The sequence below is a fragment of the Bufo gargarizans genome, chromosome 4 (assembly GCF_014858855.1).
Source record: "Bufo gargarizans isolate SCDJY-AF-19 chromosome 4, ASM1485885v1, whole genome shotgun sequence".
Classification (NCBI taxonomy): Eukaryota; Metazoa; Chordata; class Amphibia; order Anura; family Bufonidae; genus Bufo; species Bufo gargarizans.
Window position 1 is genome coordinate 83763213 of NC_058083.1, and position 22450 is coordinate 83785662.

A 22450-nucleotide genomic window follows, 5' to 3' on the forward strand; every position below is an offset into this window, starting at 1 on the left:
GAGTCTTGATGGCTGGATTGGTAAAGGGCAGAGAGCTCCAGTCCGACTCAGACGCCAGCAAGGTGGAGGTGGAGTACTGGTTTGGGCTGGTATCATCAAAGATGAGCTTGTGGGGCCTTTTTGGGTTGAGGATGGAGTCAAGCTCAACTCCCAGTCCTACTGCCAGTTTCTGGAAGACACCTTCTTCAAGCAGTGGTACAGGAAGAAGTCTGCAAGGTAAGAAAAACATGATTTTCATGCAGGACAATGCTCCATCACACGCGTTCAAGTACTCCACAACGTGGCTGGCAAGAAAGGGTATAAAAGAAGAAAATCTAATGACATGGCCTCCTTGTTCACCTGATCTGAACCCCATTGAGAACCTGTGGTCCATCATCAAATGTGAGATTTACAAGGAGGGAAAACAGTACACCTCTCTGAACAGTGTCTGGGAGGCTGTGGTTGCTGCTGCACGCAATGTTGATGGTGAACAGATCAAAACACTGACAGAATCCATGGATGGCAGGCTTTTGAGTGTCCTTGCAAAGAAAGGTGGCTATATTGGTCACTGATTTGTTTTTGTTTTGTTTTTGAATGTCAGAAATGTATATTTGTGAATGTTGAGATGTTATATTGGTTTCACTGGTAAAAATAAATAATTGAAATGGGTATATATTTGTTTTTTGTTAAGTTGCCTAATAATTATGTACAGTAATAGTCACCTGCACACACAGATATCCCCCTAAAATAGCTAAAACTAAAAACAAACTAAAAACTACTTCCAAAAATATTCAGCTTTGATATTAATGAGTTTTTTGGGTTCATTGAGAACATGGTTGTTGTTCAATAATAAAATTAATCCTCAAAAATACAACTTGCCTAATAATTCTGCACTCCCTGTAGTGTTAATAACATCAACACGAGGGGATATTAGGGAACTGGACAGACCTCGATACCTGAGTTTAGTGACACCACTGTGGGTTGGAGTTGGCTCAAAACTTTACAGCTCCATCCATTGTGTAGTGGACGGAGCAGGAAAATGCAGCAGTGCTCCCGTTGAAGTGAATGGGAGCAGCGCTGCAGTTACTAGCTCTATCCACTAAAGAATGGAAAGAACTATGCAGTTCCAGCTCTAGCTTCTGGCGCTGGAGCCACTTGGTAACAGTTGAGCAAGGGGCAAAGTATCAGACTCCCATTGATACGATAATGATGAGGATAGGCCATCAGTATTACAATCCCAGTATAGTCCTTTAAGGTGGCTATATCTCCTGAACCCCCATGAACATGCCTGCTGGGCTTGGTGAAGCCTCATATGTTCTGAATGGGAAGAGGGGACAAAACCACTTACCTCTGGCAGCAGCTTTTATTTCCAAGAACTAAAGGTTTGGGTTTGTTGACATCCAATTAGCCAATCCTTCTCTCCTTCAACTGCTTTGGCTGGAAGAGAGTCGGGAGGCTCCTCTAGTAGACATTCAGTGGTCAGCCAGTTCCACCAAAATTAGCAAGCTTGGCCAACATTAATCTAATGTGTATGACCAGCCTTAGCCACATAGTAGAATTGGGACATTTTGTTTACATTGATCCATAATGAGAAGTAAATCACTTTATTGTACTTGTGATAGACCTAGTGAGATCTAAAAAGGACACATCGTTTATCTAAATATGATGGAATACTTGGGGGGGGGGGGGCGGAATTTATCATGAGGGTAATATTCGAAGTCAGTTTTTGTAGAATTTAAGTTACCACACATTGCAACAAATTTATCAAATGTTACACATTGTTAGTTAATTTTTTTGCATCTTTCCACCTAATACATTTAGGGGGAATTTGTACACTTTAAAAAGTCACAGTGATAAATCTGGAGTGAAACACTCATGTTCCCACCCATTTTTCAAAGTTTTAGTGAGTGGTGTAAAAGTACAAAAAGTTGAAAATAGTTTGCGCAAGTGACCTAAAGAGTTGCCCCTATTTTGGGACTTTTTGAAGTCAGAAAATTCCCCCCTAGAGATAGTATGCTTAGTTAGCCCTTATAACTAACTTTTCAAAATAGCCCTTTAAAGAGACTCTGTCACCAGGATCAACCCTATTAAACCAGACATACTACCTGGTAGGGCGCATCATGCTGATTAAAACAATACCTTTCTTTTTTCTGTATGCTAAATAGCTGCAGAGATATCTGTGTTTTATGCAAATGAGAAGTTTGAGCACCAGAAGGCGGGGCTGAATCCTTTGAGCACTGTTTTGTGACACTCCTGTATTCTGCACACTCCCCCCTCCCCTTGACTGACAGGGCTAGATATCAGCATACTAAGGGCAGAGCTGTGTCCTAGCATTTACATATCATATACACTATGTACTATAGCATAACTACACTGAGATATACTCAGAAAGCTAAAGCCTGCTTCATATCTGCGTTAAGCAGATCTGGCAGGCTGTTCTTTTCCGTCTCAGAACAGCCTGTCTGATCCATCACTGCTGGAATTCTGTCCAGCCCCATTCTATTGCATGTAGAGATCCCAGGTTTGACTCTTGGGAAAGACTTCAAGTTTTTTTCAGTCCACATTTCACCCATAATAAAACTCTATATCCTTATTACATTAAGAATAATATTTTAGGCTTAAAAATCTAATAAACATTGCTGGTTTCTTTCTACTCATATATTGTGCTTGTGAATAAAGCAGTAAATATGTATATTAGCTTTCTGAGCAGATCTCAGCGTGGTGAAGCTATAGTGCATAGAGTATATGAAATGTGCATGCTAGGACACAGCTCTGCTCTCATGATGATGTCTAGCCCTGTCAATCAAGAGGAGCGGTAGTGTGCAGAGCACAGGGGGCATTACAAGGCAATGCTCAAAGGATTTAGCTCCACCTCTTGGTGCTTGAACTTGCTAATTTGCATTTGATTAAAAAGGGAAAGAGAACTGACATTTGTAGAAGATTTAGAACCACCAAAGCCATGCAGGACAAAGACAGCAAGGTATTGCATGTTTATGGCAATAAGACTATACTGCTTGTGGAAAAGGTTAATTGCCTCCGAAACCACTACACTTTGAGACTGACTGGCCATCTAGATCTAAAATTTGCACCCTGCAGTCTGGGAATTTCAGAAAGTATTAATGAGAAAAGATTTTCATGCCTGCGGTTATTTGAGAAGATTTCTAAAGGTATCTAGAGAGGTTCAGGAAGGATTACAACCATCATTGCTACTGCCTGTACACATAGCTTCAGATTTGTTCACCTTTTCCAGTGCAAGGAACCATCAACAACGGGCATAGGAAGAAAAAAAAAAAGGAAATAAAAATGGAAAACAATGCGTTTCGGGGATCAGCAGGTCCCCTTCATCGGGTTAGAATTGCATACCTGACTGTATATATGTAACTATTGGGAAAAAGTCTGCTCTGTGAAATTCCCCAGTCCAGAACTGTGCCCGTTGCTGCTACATGTACTGCAACTCCTATTATCCTTGATAAAGAGACTTTTTATTTAACCAAAAGGGCCTGGTCATTGACTCCACCATCCATTCAACAGCCCTTATATCTGCCTTGCACCCATCTACCTAACATCAAGGGAACTCACCTCAACACTAGGCAAGACCCCAAAAAGTCCAAGGTGTGACTGAGGAAAGAGATGGTGCATCCTCCATTCACTTCATGGCCCTAGGGAGCTTTGGAGTGAGGACAGCCACTATGAACCTCTCCATCTTCTGTCAGTGCCACAACTTTCACTCCCATCCTCCTCCCTGTTCTCCCCCTGCAGGTAGCTGCATATAATGTCAGTCCAATTGCTCATTTGATCACTTCACAAGCAGCAGTCTGGGCTTCAAACACTCTTATCCATGATGATCTGCACTGCTCCGCTTTTCCGACAGGGTCCTTTGAAGCTTGGCTATGACAGTCATCGCATGGGTACCTCACATTTTATAATTCTTTGTTCAGGTTCATTTTCAGAAGCGTTAAGCTCTCCAATCACCCTTCTCCGACAAAACACATAGGTATGTTGGCTCACCCTAGGAGGAAATTGTTGATGATAAAAATGATGTGATTAAAGAGACATGTACAGGACTTTTCTTTTGGACTGTCAATCACCACACAAGACCAAGGAAAGTCTTGTGATTTATTTACAGCTTTGTACTGTGCACAAGGCTCAGACTGCATTTAATTTCATGCAGGCGGTAGAATGGCCTTGTGATAATGATTTTCAATCACAGACTGTAGACTGCTATCGGTTTTTACATTATAGGTTAATGTCACCAAGACACACCTCTGTCTGCTCTTCGATGGAAAAATTCTCAGGCCCAACGTGTACTCAATGCAGACAAGGGAGGGGAAGGGGTAGATTGAAGGCTGACTGTAGATACGGTATTGCTATATTTCTAGCGCTTTGTATAATTTACGATCAATAAGAGGAATTCAAAATAGAAAAAATTTAAATTTTCTCAATACACAGAAATAATATGTAAACCAATAATTAAAAAATTTCCAGAAGTCAAAAAATAAATGTTGAACTTTAATGACAGAGAAGAGGCTTGGCATCGTCAGTTCACTTCTGTATAGCGCCTGCATCAATTAATAATGGAGCAGATATGGGCCTTTAAGAGGTCAGGGCCAGGCTTGAAGATGTTCACAATGACTGGCTCTGTCAATCACAGGGCATTTGAAGCCGAGCCTCTAGGGGTGACAGCAACACCCTCATTGCTCCTATAGACTTATTTGCATAACTTAAAACTCATTTTTTTCCACTGAAAAACGGACACATATTGGGATGGGACCATGACAGATTAATTCTGCTGACCAGCGCACAGGTCTAAGGTCAGCCTGTTCTAATGCTATGAAACTGGCAACAGGAGCCCTTTAACTCTAATGTAAAGAGGCGTCTTTTGTAGGGATGACCAGACCCGTGGATGTTCGGGTTCGCCGTGTTCGGCCGAACTTCAGGTCAAAGTTCGGGTTCGGGACCCGAACTTGACCCGAACTTGAACCCGAATCCATGTCAATGGGGACCTGAACTTTGGTGCACTAAAATGGTTGTAAAATAGTCATAGTAAGGGCTATAGGGCTGCAAAAGGAAGCAAAATGGGGGTAAGAGCAGGACAGTTGCCCTGCAAACAAATGTGGATAGGGAAATGACTTAAAATAACAGAATAGAAAAAAATATATATAATAATCTTGAACTAGGAGGCGGAGGTCAAAGTAGAGTAGGAGGTTGAGGGGGTGGTGGACTTTGTGGTGTAGGTGGAAGCAGGGGTGGAGGTTGAGGAGGTAGCCAACACTGTTTTTGTTGTTTTTTTCTTTTTCTTTTTTTTCCTTAATTTTTTAATAAATATGGGAAAACCCCGAAACATTGGGAAATAGAAAAGAGAATGCAAAGAGAATAACAGTGGCGTATAACAGTGGCTGGGTGCGGCTGGTATACTTGTCTACTCAGCACAAGGTATGGACAAGACCTGTAGGATCCATGCCTGATTCATTTTAATAAACGCTGCGCTTGTCTGTGATTACCCCCCCTGCCGTGCTAAACACATGTTCGGACAATACACTTGCTGCAGGGCAGGCCAGCACCTCCAAGGCATAAAGGAAGGGCAAGTTCAGGCCATGTGCCAAATTTGGAGAACCAGAAGTTGAATGGGGCAGACACATCAGTCAGTGCTTGTAGGCGTGTGCACATGTACTGTTCCACCATGTTGCTTAAATGCTGCCCCCTGCTAAGATGTTCCATATCAGTTGGTGGTGCTGGTTGTTGTGGCGTGCTGACAAAGCTTTTCCACATTTCTGCCATGCTAAGCCTCCCTTCTGAGGTGCTGGTGGTGCCCCAGCTGCGTTGGCGACTTCTTCCTCCTCCTTCTCTGCTTTCGCCTTGTGCTTCCACTGTGCCCCGACTGTCAGGTGTGAATGCCATCAGCAGCGCATCTACCAGCGTGCGCTTGTACTCACGCATCCAGTGACAGAATTAAGGACGGCACGTTGTCCTTGTAGCGGGGATCCAGCAGGTTGGCCATTCAGTAATCAGCAATGGTTAGAATGTGGGCAACTCAGCGGTCATTGCGCAGTTACTGCAGCATGTAGTCGCTCATGTGTGCCAGACTGCCCAGATGCAACGACAAGCTATCCTCTGTGGAAGGTGTATTGTCTGTGTCCTTTGTATTCCCTCAGCCACGCTCCATTGATGCCCATATGGCTGCTTTGGGTACGACCCTGCTGTGAACACAGTTCTTCCTCATCCTGCAGAACTATGCCCTGGCTGGACAGTTGTGTACTAGGCCTCTGTTGGTACAGGAACCCATCCTCCGAGCCACTTGTGAATGACTGGCCTTATAACCGTGGAAATTATCCCTCTTCCTCTTCCTCCTGTGCCACATCCTCTAACATCATCGCCCGAAGCATTTTTTCAAGGAAACCTAGAAGTGGGATAGTAACGCTGAGGACTGCATCTTCGGCACTAGCCATGTTGGTGGAGTACTCGAAACAGCCCAACACGGCACACACATCCCGCATAGAGGCCCACTCGTTGGTGGTGAAGTGGTGCTGTTCCGCAGAGCGACTCACCCGTGCGTGCTGCAGCTGAAACTTCACTATCGCCTGCTGCTGCTCGCACAGTCTCTGCAGCATGTGCAAGGTGGAGTTCCACCTTGTGGGTACGTTGCATATGAGGTGGTGAGCGGGAAGGCCAAAGTTACGCTGCAGTGCAGACAGGCGAGCAGCACTAGGGTGAGAACGCCGAAAGAGTGCACAGACATCTGGCACTTTCTGCAGCATCTCTGAAATATTGGGGTAATTTTTCAGGAACCTCTGCACCACCAAATTGAGCACATGCGCCAGGCAAGGGATGTGAGTCAAACTGGCTAGCCCCAGAGCCGCTACGAAATTTTGCCCATTATCGCACACCACCAGGCCAGGCCTGAGGCTTAGCGGCACCAACCACTCATCGGTCTGTTGTTCTATGCTCGTCCATAGCTCCTGCGCAGTGTGGGGTTTTCCCCCAAAAAAGATGAGTTTCAAAACAGCCTGTTGTCGTTTCCCCCTGGCTGTGCTGAAGTTGGTGGCGAAGGTGTTACGCTGACCAGATGAGAAGGCGGTAGAGGAGGAAGCGGAGTAGGAGGCAACAGGAGGCAGTGAGAAATTTCCTGCAATCCTCGCCAAACTGCTATCTCCCTCAGGCCCAGCCGCCACTGCATTTACTTAGTGTGCAGTTAGAGAGATATAATGTCCCTGCCCGTGCATACTGGTCCATGTATCCGTAGTTATGTGGACCTTGCCACAGATAGCGTTACGCAGTGCACACCTAATTTTGTCCGCCACTTGGTTGTACAGGGCAGGGATGGCTCGCCTGGAAAAGTAGTGGCGGCTGGAAATCATGTACTGTGGGACAGGCACCACCATAAGGTTTTTAAAAGTCTCTGTCTCCACCAAACGGAATGACAGCATTTCAAAGGCCAGGAATTTTGAAATGCTGGCATTCAGGGCCAGGGATCGCGGGTGGGTAGGGGGGTACTTCCTGTTTCTCTCCAGTGTTTGGGGGATGGACAGCTGAACGCTTCCATGGGACAGTTTGCACATGCTGGGTGATGGTGGTGGAGGTGGTGATGTTGCTGCCACATCCTCTGTTTGCGAGGTGGCAGTGTCACTCCAGAGGGGGAGAAAGAGGCTGAGACCGCAGAAGAAGAGGGAGCAAGAGCGAGACCGCAGCAGAAGAGGGAGCAAGAGGATCCTGAGATCTTTTGTGGTTTTTCAGGTGTGTACTCCACTGCAGCTCGTGCTTTGCATTTAGATGCCTGGTCATGCAGGTGGTAGTCAGGTTTAGAACATTTATGCCTTGCTTTAGGCTCTGATTGCCCAGCGTGCAAACCAATCACGTCTTGTCGTCAGCACAGTGTCTGAAGAACTGCCATGCGAGGGAACTCCTTGGAGCTGGCTTTGGTGTGCTCAGTCCCCGGGTGCGGTGGGCAGTAGCAGGCATACTGGCTTGGGGACGGCCACTCTAACTATATTAATTTCCCTGTCACATATGCAGTGCAGGTGTACCTCACACCAAAAATGGGAATATGTCACCAACCAAACTAACAGTCAGATTAACTATATTAATTTCCCTGTCACGTATGCAGTGCAGGTGTACCTCACACAAAAAATGGGAATATGTCATCCACCGAACTAACAGTCAGATTAACTATATTAATTTCCCTGTCACATATGAAGTCAGGGACGTTTTTTGGACCACCCAGGGCACCAGCGAGGCTCCTTGGCCGGTGTAGCGACTGCCACAAACACCACACACTGTAATGACATGCAGGACGGCAGCAGCCTTCTCTCACCTCCCGGCAGCACGCTTACTACTTTATAGATTGCCTTGCACAACATCTCATGAGAGGGAGAGATGGGATTTGAACCCATAACCTTCTGTATCAGAGGCCAAGCACTTACCCACACAGTTATAAGAGCTGCATAGCCACTGACTGAAAAAATATGAGACTTCTACTGTAGACTCTGTAATAGCTGTTATAGCCAGTGTACATCTATACACATGACAGTTGCCTCAACACACCCAGCACTGCTATATCTCTATATTAAAGCTGCCCCAGCACACTCAGCTTTACTATATCTCTATATATGATAGCTGCCCCAGAACACCCAGCTCTGCTACATCTAATACACATGACAGCTGTCCCAGCACGCTCAGCTCTACTATATCTCTATATATGACAGCTGCCCCAGCACACCCAGCTCTTCTACATCTATACACATGAAAGCTGCCCCCGCACACTCAGTTCTGCTATATCTTTATATCTCTAAGTAGATAGATACAGTAGATAGATCTATAGAGATATAGCAGAGCTGAGTGTGCTGGGGCAGCTGTCATGTGTATAGATGTAGCATAGCTGAGTTTGCTGGGGCAGCTGCCATGTGTATAGATGTAGCAGTGCTGGGTGTGTTGGGGCAGCTGTCATGTGTATAGATGTACACTAGCTATCAAAGCTATAAACGAGTCTACAGTAGAAGTCTAATATTTTTTCAGGCAGTGCCTATGCAGCTCTTATAGTTGTGTGGTTAAGTGCCTTGCCTCTGATACAGAAGGTCGTGGGTTCGAGTCACAGCAGAAACTTGTCTGAAATACACAAGCACTGACTCCATATATAGACATACAGCGTGGGATACAGGAAGAGGCTGCATCACTGACATAGAGGTAAGTATAAGTGTTGTTGTTTTTTTAAATACCCGACTGTTACTGCCACATGGGGGGAGCGGTAGGCACTTGATACTGGCACATGGGGGGGGGGGGGGTTGGCACTATGATACTGGCACATGGGGGGAAGGACAGAGGCACTTGATACTGGCACATTGGGAGGGGGGTGGCACTATGATACTGGCACATATGGGGGGGAAGGAGAGAGGCACTTAATACTGGCACGTTGGGGGGGAGATGGCACTAATATACTGGCACATGGAGGGGTGGGTGGGAAGGAGAGAGGCACTTGATACTGGCACATTGAGGGGGGGAGAGATGGCACTATGATACTGGCACATGGGGGGAAGGAGAGAGGCACTTGATACTGGCACATTGGGGGGCTACTGGCACATGATAGGAGGCTACTGGCACATAAGGGGGACTATTGGCACATAAGGGGGGCTACTGGCACATAAGGGGAGCTACTGGCACATAAGGGGGGCTACTGGCACATGATAATAGGCTACTGGCACATAAGGGAGGCTACTGGCACATAAGGGGAGCTACTGGCACATAAGGGGGGCTAATGGCACATAAGGGGGGCTACTGGCACATGATAGGCTACTGGCACATAAGGGGGGGCAACTGGCACATATGGGGGCTACTGGCACTTGATAGGGGGTTGACTGGCACATAAGGGGGGCTACTGACACATGATAGGGGGGCAATCTGTCTACTGGCACATGATTGTGGGGGGCTCTTATTACTGGCACATGATTTGGGGGCATCTATGGGGGCTCTTATTACTGGCACATGATTGGGGGCATCTATGAGGGCACATCTTACTGGCACATGATTAGGGGGCATCTATGGGGGCACATCTTACTGGCACATGATTACTGGCCAACGGTTCACGGACCCATTCAAGTCAATGGGTCAGTGAAAAATCACGGATGCACACAAGATTGTCATCCGTGTCCGTGATCCGTGTCCGTTTTTTTCCTATCATTTCAATGGCAAACTTGACTTAGATTTTTTTTTCATTTTTAATGTCCGTGGATCCTCCAAAAATCAAGGAAGACCCACTGACAAAAAAACGGTCACGGATCACGGACCTACGGACCCTGTTTTTGCGGACCTTAAAAAAAAAAAACGGTCGTGTGCATGAGGCCTTAAGCAGTAATTTATGATTTTCTTTTGCTCTCAATAAATCTTGTGTTAGCATAAAAAATAAAAAATAAAAATGTATATATATATATATAAAAAATATGGTGAGATGGTTGCAAGTACTCTTCTGATATGATTTCATCGAGCAGTTTTTATGGGGGGAGGGGGAGTTTTTTTGACACTTGTCCTGAGAGAAATTTTGCCTAGAAACTGCACTGTATGCAGTGCAGGTGTACCTCACACCAAAAATAGGAATATGTCACCCACCAAACTAAAATACGGATTAACTATATTAATTTCCCTGTCACATATGCACCTCACGTGTATCTCACACCAAAAATGGGTATATGTCACCGGCCGAACTAACAGTCAGATTTACTATATTCATTTCACTGTCACGTATGCAGTGCAGGTGTACCTCACACCAAAAATGGGTATATGTCACCGGCCGAACTAACAGACGGATTAACTATTATATTTTTGTGTCAGGGGTACAAAAATAGTTCATTGCACCCACAAAAATTCACTATAGGTCAGCAACAGAATTAACAGCCAGATTTATTATTATTTTTCTGTGTCAGGGGTATAAAGCTGGTGTATTGCACCCACAAAAAATCCTTATAGGTCACCCACAAAACAAACAGCCAGATTTCTAACACTCTCCCTCGCGTCAGCTGCCTGCTTCCTGTACCTGCATTATTCAGAGCTGATGGACGGTGCTACACGTGATCCAGCTTGTATAGAGGCTGGGTCACATGATGTGCAACGCCCAAGAGGTGCATTACCATTTTTTCACCCTGCCACTATCTCCTATGGTTAACCTAATGTCATCCTGAGTATTTATTCCCAGGTCCTGCAAAATGTGTATTTATATTTCTTATTTTGTAACTGTTGTAATATGCCTGGTTCACAAGCAAGTGGAAGCAAACACGGCCTTCCTTCCATTCTAATATCCCCCCTCTGTGGTGCGGTGGGTGTTTTCCCACTTGCTGCAGGGAGGGTGGAGTTCTAATTAGAAGTTTTTAGTTTGGCTTACTCCCTGCTAGGGGAAGGCAGCAGGAGCATGTCCCTGTTGGATGTGCTATGCCAAGCCAGCCAATGCACCTTCAGCTCTGCTGGATGTAGAGGCAGAAGCTAGAAGCCTCAGAAGCCAAGAGTAAAGTTCCCTGGATCAGTTCAGAGACAGACTACAGAAGGAAGTTACAGCCTATAGCTAAAGCTAAATTATACCGCTATCCTGTCAGCACAGCAGAGCCAGAGAGCAACAGATGTAGCAGAGGAGTTTGCCTGCCACAGTTAATATCAAAGCCTGCTGAAAACCATGACAATTAGTGGAAGTAGCTGGTCAGCACTCGCTTGTTTGCACGCCGCGCGGGATCTGGATCAATCTCCACATGCGATAAGGTAAAGGATCCCAGCTGAAAACCATGACAAAGCCAGCAAATCGTTTGGAGAAAAGTTTATTGAAAGTATAGCTGTTATAAACTTTATCACAAGATCTGGACTCAATTTATTCTTCTAATCCCTCAATTATTCCCCCTATTTGCTCTGCTTCGGACGACAACGCCTGGGGTCCAGCGTATTCAGGTAGGAGCACCGTGACATGTGCATCAACATAAAGGGACATTTAGGCCACCCTACACCACTCTGGCATTCTTACACCTGGGTACCATCTACCACCACATCACTAAAAGGGGCCCTGTGCTTCACTGCAACTGGAGTCACGAATATATCACTAAAAGGGACCCCTTGCCGCTGTTGTGCGTCGCAGATGCACCAGCCAATCACAGCCATGCCATTACTAGGCATGGCTGTGATGGCTTCTAAGTGCCCACAGCCTAAAAGTTTGTTGATTGGCTGCCCTGCAGCCTTTGAAAAGCTTTATTAAATGCCTGAACACCGAACTCGAACCTGAACTTTTCTGGCAAAGTTCGGATTTGCTCAACACTAGTCTTTTGCTTGATGAGTTGAGTCCCCTTAAAGCAAATATTGCTTTCCTTCAAGAGATTAATTTTGATGTAAATTGCACATTTAACTTTGCCCACTGAAAATATTCCACAGTTTACTCTTTTAAGGAGAGCTGGGGATTATATCCTCATATCTCGCACATGTCCTATCCAGATAGAGTCTTACCTTTTGGACCCTCAGGGTCACTAAATTATCCTCTGGGAGACCTTGACAGGCATTACAATTTTCCTGTGCAATATCTATGCCTCTAACACCTCCCAAATACAATATCTATCTAGAGTATTGGCCAAGATGTTTTGTGCAGCACTCTGCGGTTTTACTGGAGAGGGGGGGGGGGGGGTTTACTGTAGCTTTCTCTGACATAAATGACTGGGTATACCTGTATGATAGACCTCCTCACTCATCCCAGCTTCTATTATCTAGGGATTTTCGTAAACTTACACACAGTTATTTATTGTATGGTTAATGGTGGATTAATCACCCCTGTGATAGATCCTTCTCCATTTAGTTGCCTTCTCATGGAACTTATTCTAAATTTTTTTTGGTAATGTTCCATTGCTGCGATTATTGAAGTCAGCCGATTTGGGTCCTATGTCGTGGTCAGATCATGATCCTGTCAATATTTCCCTTGAGTCTACTCCTGTCTTCAAGCTGCACAATTTCTCTGGAATGCTCTACACCAAGAAATTAGGTTAAATCACAGTTTTAGATGCCCCGCTAAAAACACGCCTTTTTAGGGTGTCCTATGACATCCCCGATCTAACTCCTCTTCATATATAGACCATTTATCATCATTTCCTGAAACTGATCCTCCACCATACTGTCCACGGCACCCATCCACCCAGAAGCACTGACCAGCTCATGCAGCTTTATATCTGCTTCCCTATTTTCCCAAAGTGGCTGGACCACTGCACAAAACAAGCACTTTTACCTTTTGTGTCACCCTTATCTCTTCATAGACTGTAAGCTCTTGCGAGCAGGGCCCTCACTCCTCTTGTTCTAATTATTTACTTGTCTGTTGCTCTGTTATTTATGGCTCTGTTTGTACATGAACCCCTGAATTGTAAAGCGCTGCGGAATATATTGGCGCTTTATAAATAAAAATTATTATTAGAGCGGGATTTCTCAACCTTTTAAACATACTTATGTAGCAAAACTAGGAAAATAGCTAAGACAGTCTCACATCTGCAACTAGCTATTTTAGGACAAAGGCCTTTCATCAGAACTAAGCAGACAGAATGAGCTTTTCTAGTTAAGAGGCCTTGGGGGGACCTCTGGGTGGGTACTATTACTATTATGGAGACCAGTTAAAATATGTGATGAGGAGGAGGTGTGGGATGCGAGACCGCAGCTATAAAAATGCTGGACAACCCCTTTACTTGCTAGGCCACGTAGCAGCTACATAGAGATAGAATACACTTACTGTAGTGATGACTAGTTGATGAAATTGAACGTATTCCCTACATTTTCTACAGAGTCCCATAGACCTCGCCTATGCGAAAGTTGTCAGACAGGGATGGGGAGACCAGTGAAGATAGCCTGGGCGCTAGTGAGCCGGAACAGATTGTCTATGTTCATCATATTGGTAGTTGCACCCATGATTCCAAACCTTGTCCAGTACTGCAGTATATATTGGTGCTATATAACTAACAGAATATAAATCATGGAGCAGCTTACTACAGTGCCAGTAATCAGGATAAATTAGCCCTTCCACAATCATGGTTCAATCTCAGATATACACTCACCTAAAGAATTATTAGGAACACCTGTTCTATTTCTCATTAATGCGATTATCTAGTCAACCAATCACATGGCAGTTGCTTCAATGCATTTAGGGTTGTGGTCCTGGTCAAGACAATCTCCTGAACTCCAAACTGAATGTCAGAATGGGAAAGAAAGGTGATTTAAGCAATTTTGAGCGTGGCATGGTTGTTGGTGCCAGACGGGCCGGTCTGAGTATTTCACAATCTGCTCAGTTACTGGGATTTTCACGCACAACCATTTCTAGGGTTTACAAAGAATGGTGTGAAAAGGGAAAAACATCCAGTGTGCGGCAGTCCTGTGGGTGAAAATGCCTTGTTGATGCTAGAGGTCAGAGGAGAATGCGCCGACTGATTCAAGCTGATAGAAGAGCAACGTTGACTGAAATAACCACTCGTTACAACCGAGGTAAGCAGCAAAGCATTTGTGAAGCCACAACACACACAACCTTGAGGCGGATGGGCTACAACAGCAGAAGACCCCACTGGGTACCACTCATCTCCACTACAAATAGGAAAAAGAGGCTACAATTTGCACGAGCTCACCAAAATTGGACTGTTGAAGACTGGAAAAATGTTGCCTGGTCTGATGAGTCTCGATTTGTGTTGAGACATTCAAATGGTAGAGTCCGAATTTGGCGTAAACAGAATGAGAACATGTATCCATCATGCCTTGTTACCACTGTGCAGGCTGGTGGTGGTGGTGTAATGGTGTGGGGCATGTTTTCTAGGCCCACTTTAGGCCCCTTAGTGCCAATTGGCCAGCGTTTAAATGCCACGGGCTACCTGAGCATTGTTTCTGACCATATCCATCCCTTCATGACCACCATGTACCTATCCTCTGATGGCTACTTCCAGCAGGATAATGCACCATGTCACAAAGCTCGAATCATTTCAAATTGGTTTCTTGAACATGACAATGAGTTCACTGTACTAAAATGGCTGCCACAGTCACCAGATCTCAACCCAATAGAGCATCTTTGGGATGTGGTGGAACGGGAGCTTCGTGCCCTGGATGTGCATCCCTCAAATCTCCATCAACTGCAAGATGCTATCCTATCAATATGGGCCAACATTTCTAAAGAATGCTATCAGCACCTTGTTGAATCAATGCCAGGTAGAATTAAGGCAGTTCTGAAGGCAAAAGGGGGTCCAACACCGTATTAGTATGGTGTTCCTAATAATTCTTTAGGTGAGTGTATATAAAGCTAGAAGCATGAAAAAATATGTTGAATGGGACCATAGTCCATGGCTGTCCTTCATCAGAGTCTGGGAATTAGCTGATTGTTGTGGCCCTCTCTTTCCCCAAAATGTTTTCATCGCATTCACTGGATGCAGAGAATGAGAATGTAAGACTGAAGTTTATATTATTATTATTTCTAGCCATTTTTAATATGTGACAGAATTGGATTAAAAAGAGGAGGATATCCTGGTGAATTTTAGGCTTTTGTAACCATATGCCACTATTAAGAGTGCTTGCAAAAGCAGAGGGCATGTACTGTAGTGTGTTTTTCTGGTCAGTGTCTCATGACTAATATAATAATTTATGCTGTTTACAAGGCATTGTGCTAATGTTATTTATCATTCGTACCATTTAAATCAAGGAGACATTGTTTTATCCTGATTATTATCCATACCTGATGAGGTTTATAATGAACATTTTAACCTCCACATTAGCTAAGGCTGCGTGAACACTTGAATCTAGATTCCAGTGTTCTGTTCCGGCATAGGAACAGAATACCAGAATCACCGGATCCAGCATATGTCAGATACCACTGGTGCCCGCAGGCAATCATTCACTATAATGGGGTCCATCGGATTTCAGTGTTTCAGAGTACCAACATTTTGCCAGACAAAATACTGCTGCATGCCAGTCATTGGCATGTGACCTCGTCTATGCAGAAGTTGTCAGACAGGGATGGGGAGGCCCGTGAAGATAGACTGGGAGCCAGTGAGCAGAAACAGATTATCTAGGAGAAGGTGAGTATAGATTCTTCCACAGGTACAGCTGGCTCGGGTGCAAATAGAAAAGAATAAAAATCTTGACAACCCCTTTAAAGGGGTATTCCCGTCACAGACAATGGGGGCATATCACTAGGATATGCCCTCATTGTCTGATAGGTGCAGGTCCCACCTCTGCGACCCGCACCGACGCTGAGAACGGAGCGGGGAGAGTGGCGGAGGGCGCACTGTCTATCGCATTAATTTCTATGGGGCCGCCGCAAATAGCCGAGCGCTGGCATTTCATTCACTTGTATGGGGAGAACACTTGTCGGTGGCTGGACCCTGGGAAACCTGGGGTCCTCCAACCACCACTCTCCCCTCTTCATTCTTGGCATAGGTGGGGGTCACTATTAGACAATGGGGGCATATCCTAGTGATATGCCCTCATTTTATGGGATGGGAATACCCCTATAAGTTTCTCTTTGTTCTTTGGCTTGTGCTGCATTTCCTGACCTTAAAAAAAATATTGCTGGAATGGGAATGTTTGCTATGAAGACATTTTTGAACAGGGGAAGAGCAGATGAAGCGAAAAAGCCAAAAAGGATAAGCGATACATACCACGACATTATTTTACAAATAGGGCTAAATTTGTAATTTCAATTAGTGTTGAGCGAATTAAACCCGACGAAGTGGAATTCGATTCACAGTGAAGCTGAATTTTCTCGTGCTTCCTGGTAGCGAATCAGTTTTTACCTGAAATAGTGTAAAAAAAAAACCAAAAAATCATACTTACCTCCTCCATTTGCTCACGATGGGCTGGCCCCCACCATCTTGATTGAAGATCTCGCACTAAATCACCACACCGGCTGGCGTGATGACGTCATTTCAGGCCGCCAGATCTTTAATCAAGATGGCGATGGCCGGTCTGTCGCGAGCAAATGGAGGCGATCATCACAGCATCTGAGGAGTACAATGATGGGGAGTGGCGCAATCGACGCTCCCTGTCATTCCACCCACTGCTTACGAAGAAATGTGCTTTGTGATGAAGTAATTCATCATGAAGCAAATTATTTTTGTAAAATTCAGCAAAGCAGGTGAATCGAATTTTCCAATACTTCGCTCATCTCTAATTACAATATATTGCAATGTTGGCATTTCAGGCAGTTATTGCAGATAAAATATAATCAAGTCCTTTAACTAGGCGCAATGTCTACTGTCAGAAATATCTCAAGAAGTGGTGGAGCATGTGTAATGTAAATCACGAGGCAGTAATAATCTTCTGTCATCTTAGTCGCTTCTGAATACGTTCAGTTCACACCGGGTTTATTTAAGCCCATTAAAGCCGTGCTGGTATTGCTTCTTATATCCGCGAATTTAAAGCACCAGTGAATGCCTTAAAAATGACTGATGATTCATTCACAATGTGAAAACTGGTCCATCAAGAGCATATTTCACGCAGGCTGACTTTTCTTTCTGGCTTTTGATTGGAAAATTGACAGTACCTGCAACCTACTATATAACAATATATAAAAGCTTAAACGGAGTAGGACAATAAGGCTTGCTTAAGGTCATGAAGAAGTTGAACAGGTGGAAGGTCATGCTGTTAGAAAAGGTGAAGCTCAAGGCAATACCGAAGACAATTAGAGCTAAAAAAAAATAGGTTTTTCAGACATTAATGAACATGAGGTGACCCTTATCCTCCTCCCTTATAGTATGGACATTGTGAACTGTTCTCTATCCTATTGAACCTATAATTCCCATATTTTACCAGCTTAGTTTTTCATTGTGTGTATTTAATGTCCACGACACAATCATTCCAACCACTCGCCATTTTCCCTGCTCCCATTACCATGTTGATACATGTTGATGCAGTATAAATGACATACTCAGGAGACCAACTTCTCTTTGCAGTCGTTGACCAAAGCCTACATGGCTAAACCACTGTATTCTTGGTGGTCTGATGAAGTGAAACGGTTAATATCAGTATACCTGATGGTCTAGGGCAGTGTAGTGGTTGAGTCCTAATGTATATTATGGTCTTGTGCTGTGAAAGGCTAACATTGAGGATCTCTGATGGTCTAGGGCAGTGATGGGGTTAATGCCAGTATACCTTTTTTAGGGAAGAAAACATCGCACAAACAACCAGCACTACACAAGGGTCACAAGACTTACACCAAATACCCCCAAAAACTGACCAAAATACATACACAACCGCAATCATGCACAAAGAATCTAGTTACAGATATGGATCAGGCTTTTTTCACAATTCCCAATACATTCACAAATCATATCCCCACCAGCCTCACAGCGCAATCTACACAACAAGCAAAGAAAAACAACATTCACAACGGTTGCATAAATACACACACAATCAATACACACACCGGGTAAAAAAAGAGAAGGGGGGGGGGGGATACAAACGAGGAGGTAAAAATGAAAATGTGTAAAATGATGGACACAATATCATAAATTTAAGTCTAGTTACTTTGAATGAGAATCAATTGAAACTATTAAACAAAGGGTTAAAATTAATGCACCTTTAAAAAAAAAAAAATTATGTTTATATTGGAATAGAAAAATACATAAAAAAATCTATGTTGTAAAAAATACTTTATGAAAAACCAACCAATACATCATAGTCCAACAATTTCCACTTATAAACATGTGGACTTAATTAAATTCTAAAATGTATCCTAAACAGGAAATGGGAAAAGAATTATTAGCGTTTAAAGGGGCAGTAAAGGCAGACATCAGAAGACTTAAAGGGACTCTGTCACCAGTTTCTAACCCCCCCCCTTTTAAAACTATTGTTCTCTCCATGGTGCCCTTGTGATTACAAAGCTGTTGTTATAAGATAAATCCGCCGTCTAGTTTTGATAAAAATAGCTTTTATCTAACCTGTCAATCTTCTGGATAAGGTGCCCAGGGCGTTTCTGAAGGTCTGAATCTGCCGCTCGCCGCCGCCGCCGTTGGTGCCCAGCTCCTCCCCTGATCCTTTCAGCGCCGCCTGAATGTAAAGAAATCCGCCTCCGGCTCTCCTCAGTGCCCCCTCCTCCTTTTCAAAGATCCCGCGCGTGCGCGCAGGCCTGTGCCTGATGCGCCCATGCGGACTTTTAGATTCTGCCTCGTTGAGCAAAGTGCGCATGCGCGGGATCTTTGAAAAGGAGGAGGGGGCACTGAGGAGAGCCGGAGGCGGATTTCTTTACATTCAGGCGGCGCTGAAAGGATCAGGGGAGGAGCTGGGCACCAACGGCGGCGGCGGCAGATTCAGACCTTCAGAAACGCCCTGGGCACCTTATCCAGAAGATTGACAGGTTAGATAAAAGCTATTTTTATCAAAACTAGACGGCGGATTTATCTTATAACAACAGCTTTGTAATCACAAGAGCACCATGGAGAGAACAATAGTTTTAAAAGGGGGGGTTAGAAACTGGTGACAGAGTCCCTTTAAAACTAAAAATAAATACAATCTTATCCAAAATGAAATACAAGCATTAAAAGATCTCCAACATAGCCAACAAATCACAATACAATTCGCCCCGCCGATAAAGCGGATCAATAGTGATTTTAAGTACCGTATTTTACGCCCTATAAGACGCACCTGCCCATAAGACGCACCTAGGTTTTTGAGGAGGAAAATAAGAAAAAAAATATTTTTAACCAAAAGGTGTGCTTTTGGTGGGTTTTTTGAACTAATGGTGGTCTGTGCATGACACTACCATGGGGGATCTGTGGATAGCACTGTTATGGGGGGATCTGTGGGTGGCACTGTTATGGAGGGGATCTGTGGATGGCACTGTTATGGGGGGATCTGTGGATGGCACTGTTATGGGGGATCTGAGGATGGCACTGTTATGGGGGGTGATCTGTGGATGGCACTGTTATGGAGGAGGATCTGTGGATGGCACTGTTATGGGGGGTGGATCTGTGGATGGCACTGCTATATATGTGTCACCCACAGATCCCCCACCCCATAACAGTGCCATCCACATAACCCCCACCCCATAATAGTGGCATCCACAGATCACCCCCCCATAACAGTGCCATCCACATACCCCCACCCCATAATAGTGGCATCCACAGATGCCCTAATATACCGGAGCTACGGTAAACCTGTAGGAGGGGCCGGTGTCATGCAAATGTGGTGGGGCCGGCGCGGTCACTGTACTCCGGCCCCACCGCTCACTCACTTCCTTATTGCCTAAACATTTTATAATAATAGCTTTCATTAAAGTTCCGATCCCCATCTGTACTACTTACTAAATGTCCTGTAGCAGGCAGAGCAGGACGGGCAGCCGGCCGGAACTCACTGATGTCACGTGCCTGTGCCGCCTACTTTATGAATGAAGTAGGCGGCGCAGGCATGTGACGTCAGTGAATTACGGCCGGCCGCTCGCCCTGCTCTGCCTGCTACAGGACATTTAGTAAGTAGTACAGATGGGGTTGGGGATCGGATCGGAACTTCAATGAAAGCTATTATTAAAAAATATTTAGGCATTAAGGAAGTAAGTGAGCGGTGGGGCCGGAGTACAGTGACCGCACCAGCCCCGCTGCATTTGCATAACACCGGCCCCTCCTCCCTCCTCCGTCCAGCTGATACATCGCAGTCTGTGATGCTGCAGCATCGCAGACTGCGATGTAAAATGGCAGCATTCGCCCCATAAGACGTAGGGGCATTTACCCCCCACTTTTGGGGGGAAAAAAGTGCGTCTTATGGGGCTAAAAATACGGTACGGATAATTATGAAGAAGAATACATCAGACAATTGTCAGATACCAATACATATAAAATATTGAAAGGAGACCCAGTGGAAACATATGAGGAAGAAAGGGGGATTATGAATAAAACAGAATATGATTTCATACTGGGAAACCGAAAAAAAATTGTCTGTTTTCTATTCCCCAATGTGCATAAAGATCCAATAAATCCACATGGTAGACCGATAGTTTCGGGAATAGGGTCATTGACTAGGAACTTGTCACAATATTTAGATAATTTCTTGCAATCATATGTAAAATATACTCCATCTTTTTTAAAAGACACTACTATGGTAGTAAGACTGTTTGAAAAGCTGGTATGTCAGCCCAATTGGATTATGGCAACACTTCATGTTAGTTCATTGTACACTTGTATTAATCACGAACAGGGCATACAGGCAGTCACAAACATTTTAATTCAGAAAAATAATCTAAAAAGGGAACAAATACAATTTATTTTGGACAGCATCAGATATGTCCTCACTCATAATTATTTTTATTTTTATTCAAATTATTATTTGTAGATGACCGGTACCGCCATGGGCACCAGATTCGCTCCCAGCTATGCAAATCTATTTATGGCTCCCTGGGAACAGATGAAAATAACACCAAAGCTGGGATCGAATCTGGTGCTCTGGTGATGTTACATTGACAACATTATTTTAATTTGGAAAGGTACACCTGAGGAATTAATGAAATTTATGGAAGATCTGAATGAGAATCAGGTTAACCTAAAATTTCCATCTAGTGTAAGTACACAATCAGTTCAGCTCCAGGATCTCAATATAGAGATCAAGGGACCGAAATTCTATAGAGATCAAGGGACCGAAATTCATATGTAGTACCTACCAAAAGCAGGTAGCCAAAAATAGCTTTATATTAAATACCAGCTGGTATTTACCAAATTGGTTATTGAATGTACCATTCAGTCAGTTCTGGAGATTAAAAAGAAACTGTACACAAAATGCCAATTAGAAAAAGAGGCGGAATCTGTGAAGATACCATTTTTAGAAAAAAAATACCCTTTATGCCTATTGAATGATTCATTGAAAAAAGTAAGAACATTAAATAGGGAAACTTTTTTCCAAATAAGGGAAAAACGAGTAAAGAGATAGAAGAGTCCTCCAAAATAATATTGCTGTTTAATGTAGAATACAAAAAAATATCCACCATCATAACCAAACATTGGCACTTATTGCAGGAAGATAAGCTTTTGGCCACAACACTTCCAAAAAGACCACCAATAGTGTATACAAGGGCTCCTAGTTTAGCACTTCAGGTAGCTCCAACTATAAAAAGACAGAAGGAAAAATCGATAACCATGGGAAAACCTCAAAGGATTCTAAAAATACGGCCTATGTATCAATTGTAGGATCACAAAATTTGACAGGAAGACCACTGTAGTAACATCGAATACTAATACATTTAATTGGGAAATAAACAAAACATTGACATGTAATAGTACGGCAGTAATATAGATTATAGAGTTCCAATGCACCAAACAGTATATAGGACTTACAGGAAGAACATTGAAAGTAAGAATATCAGAACATGTAAATAATATCAAGAAAAGATATGAAAAACATACGTTTTCACATCACTTTAAACTACATCATGTCAGTAATCCATCAGGCTTGAAATATGCGGCAATTCAATCAGTAAAAAAAGATTGGAGAGGAGGAGACATTATATAAAAAATGTCAAGATATGAATCTA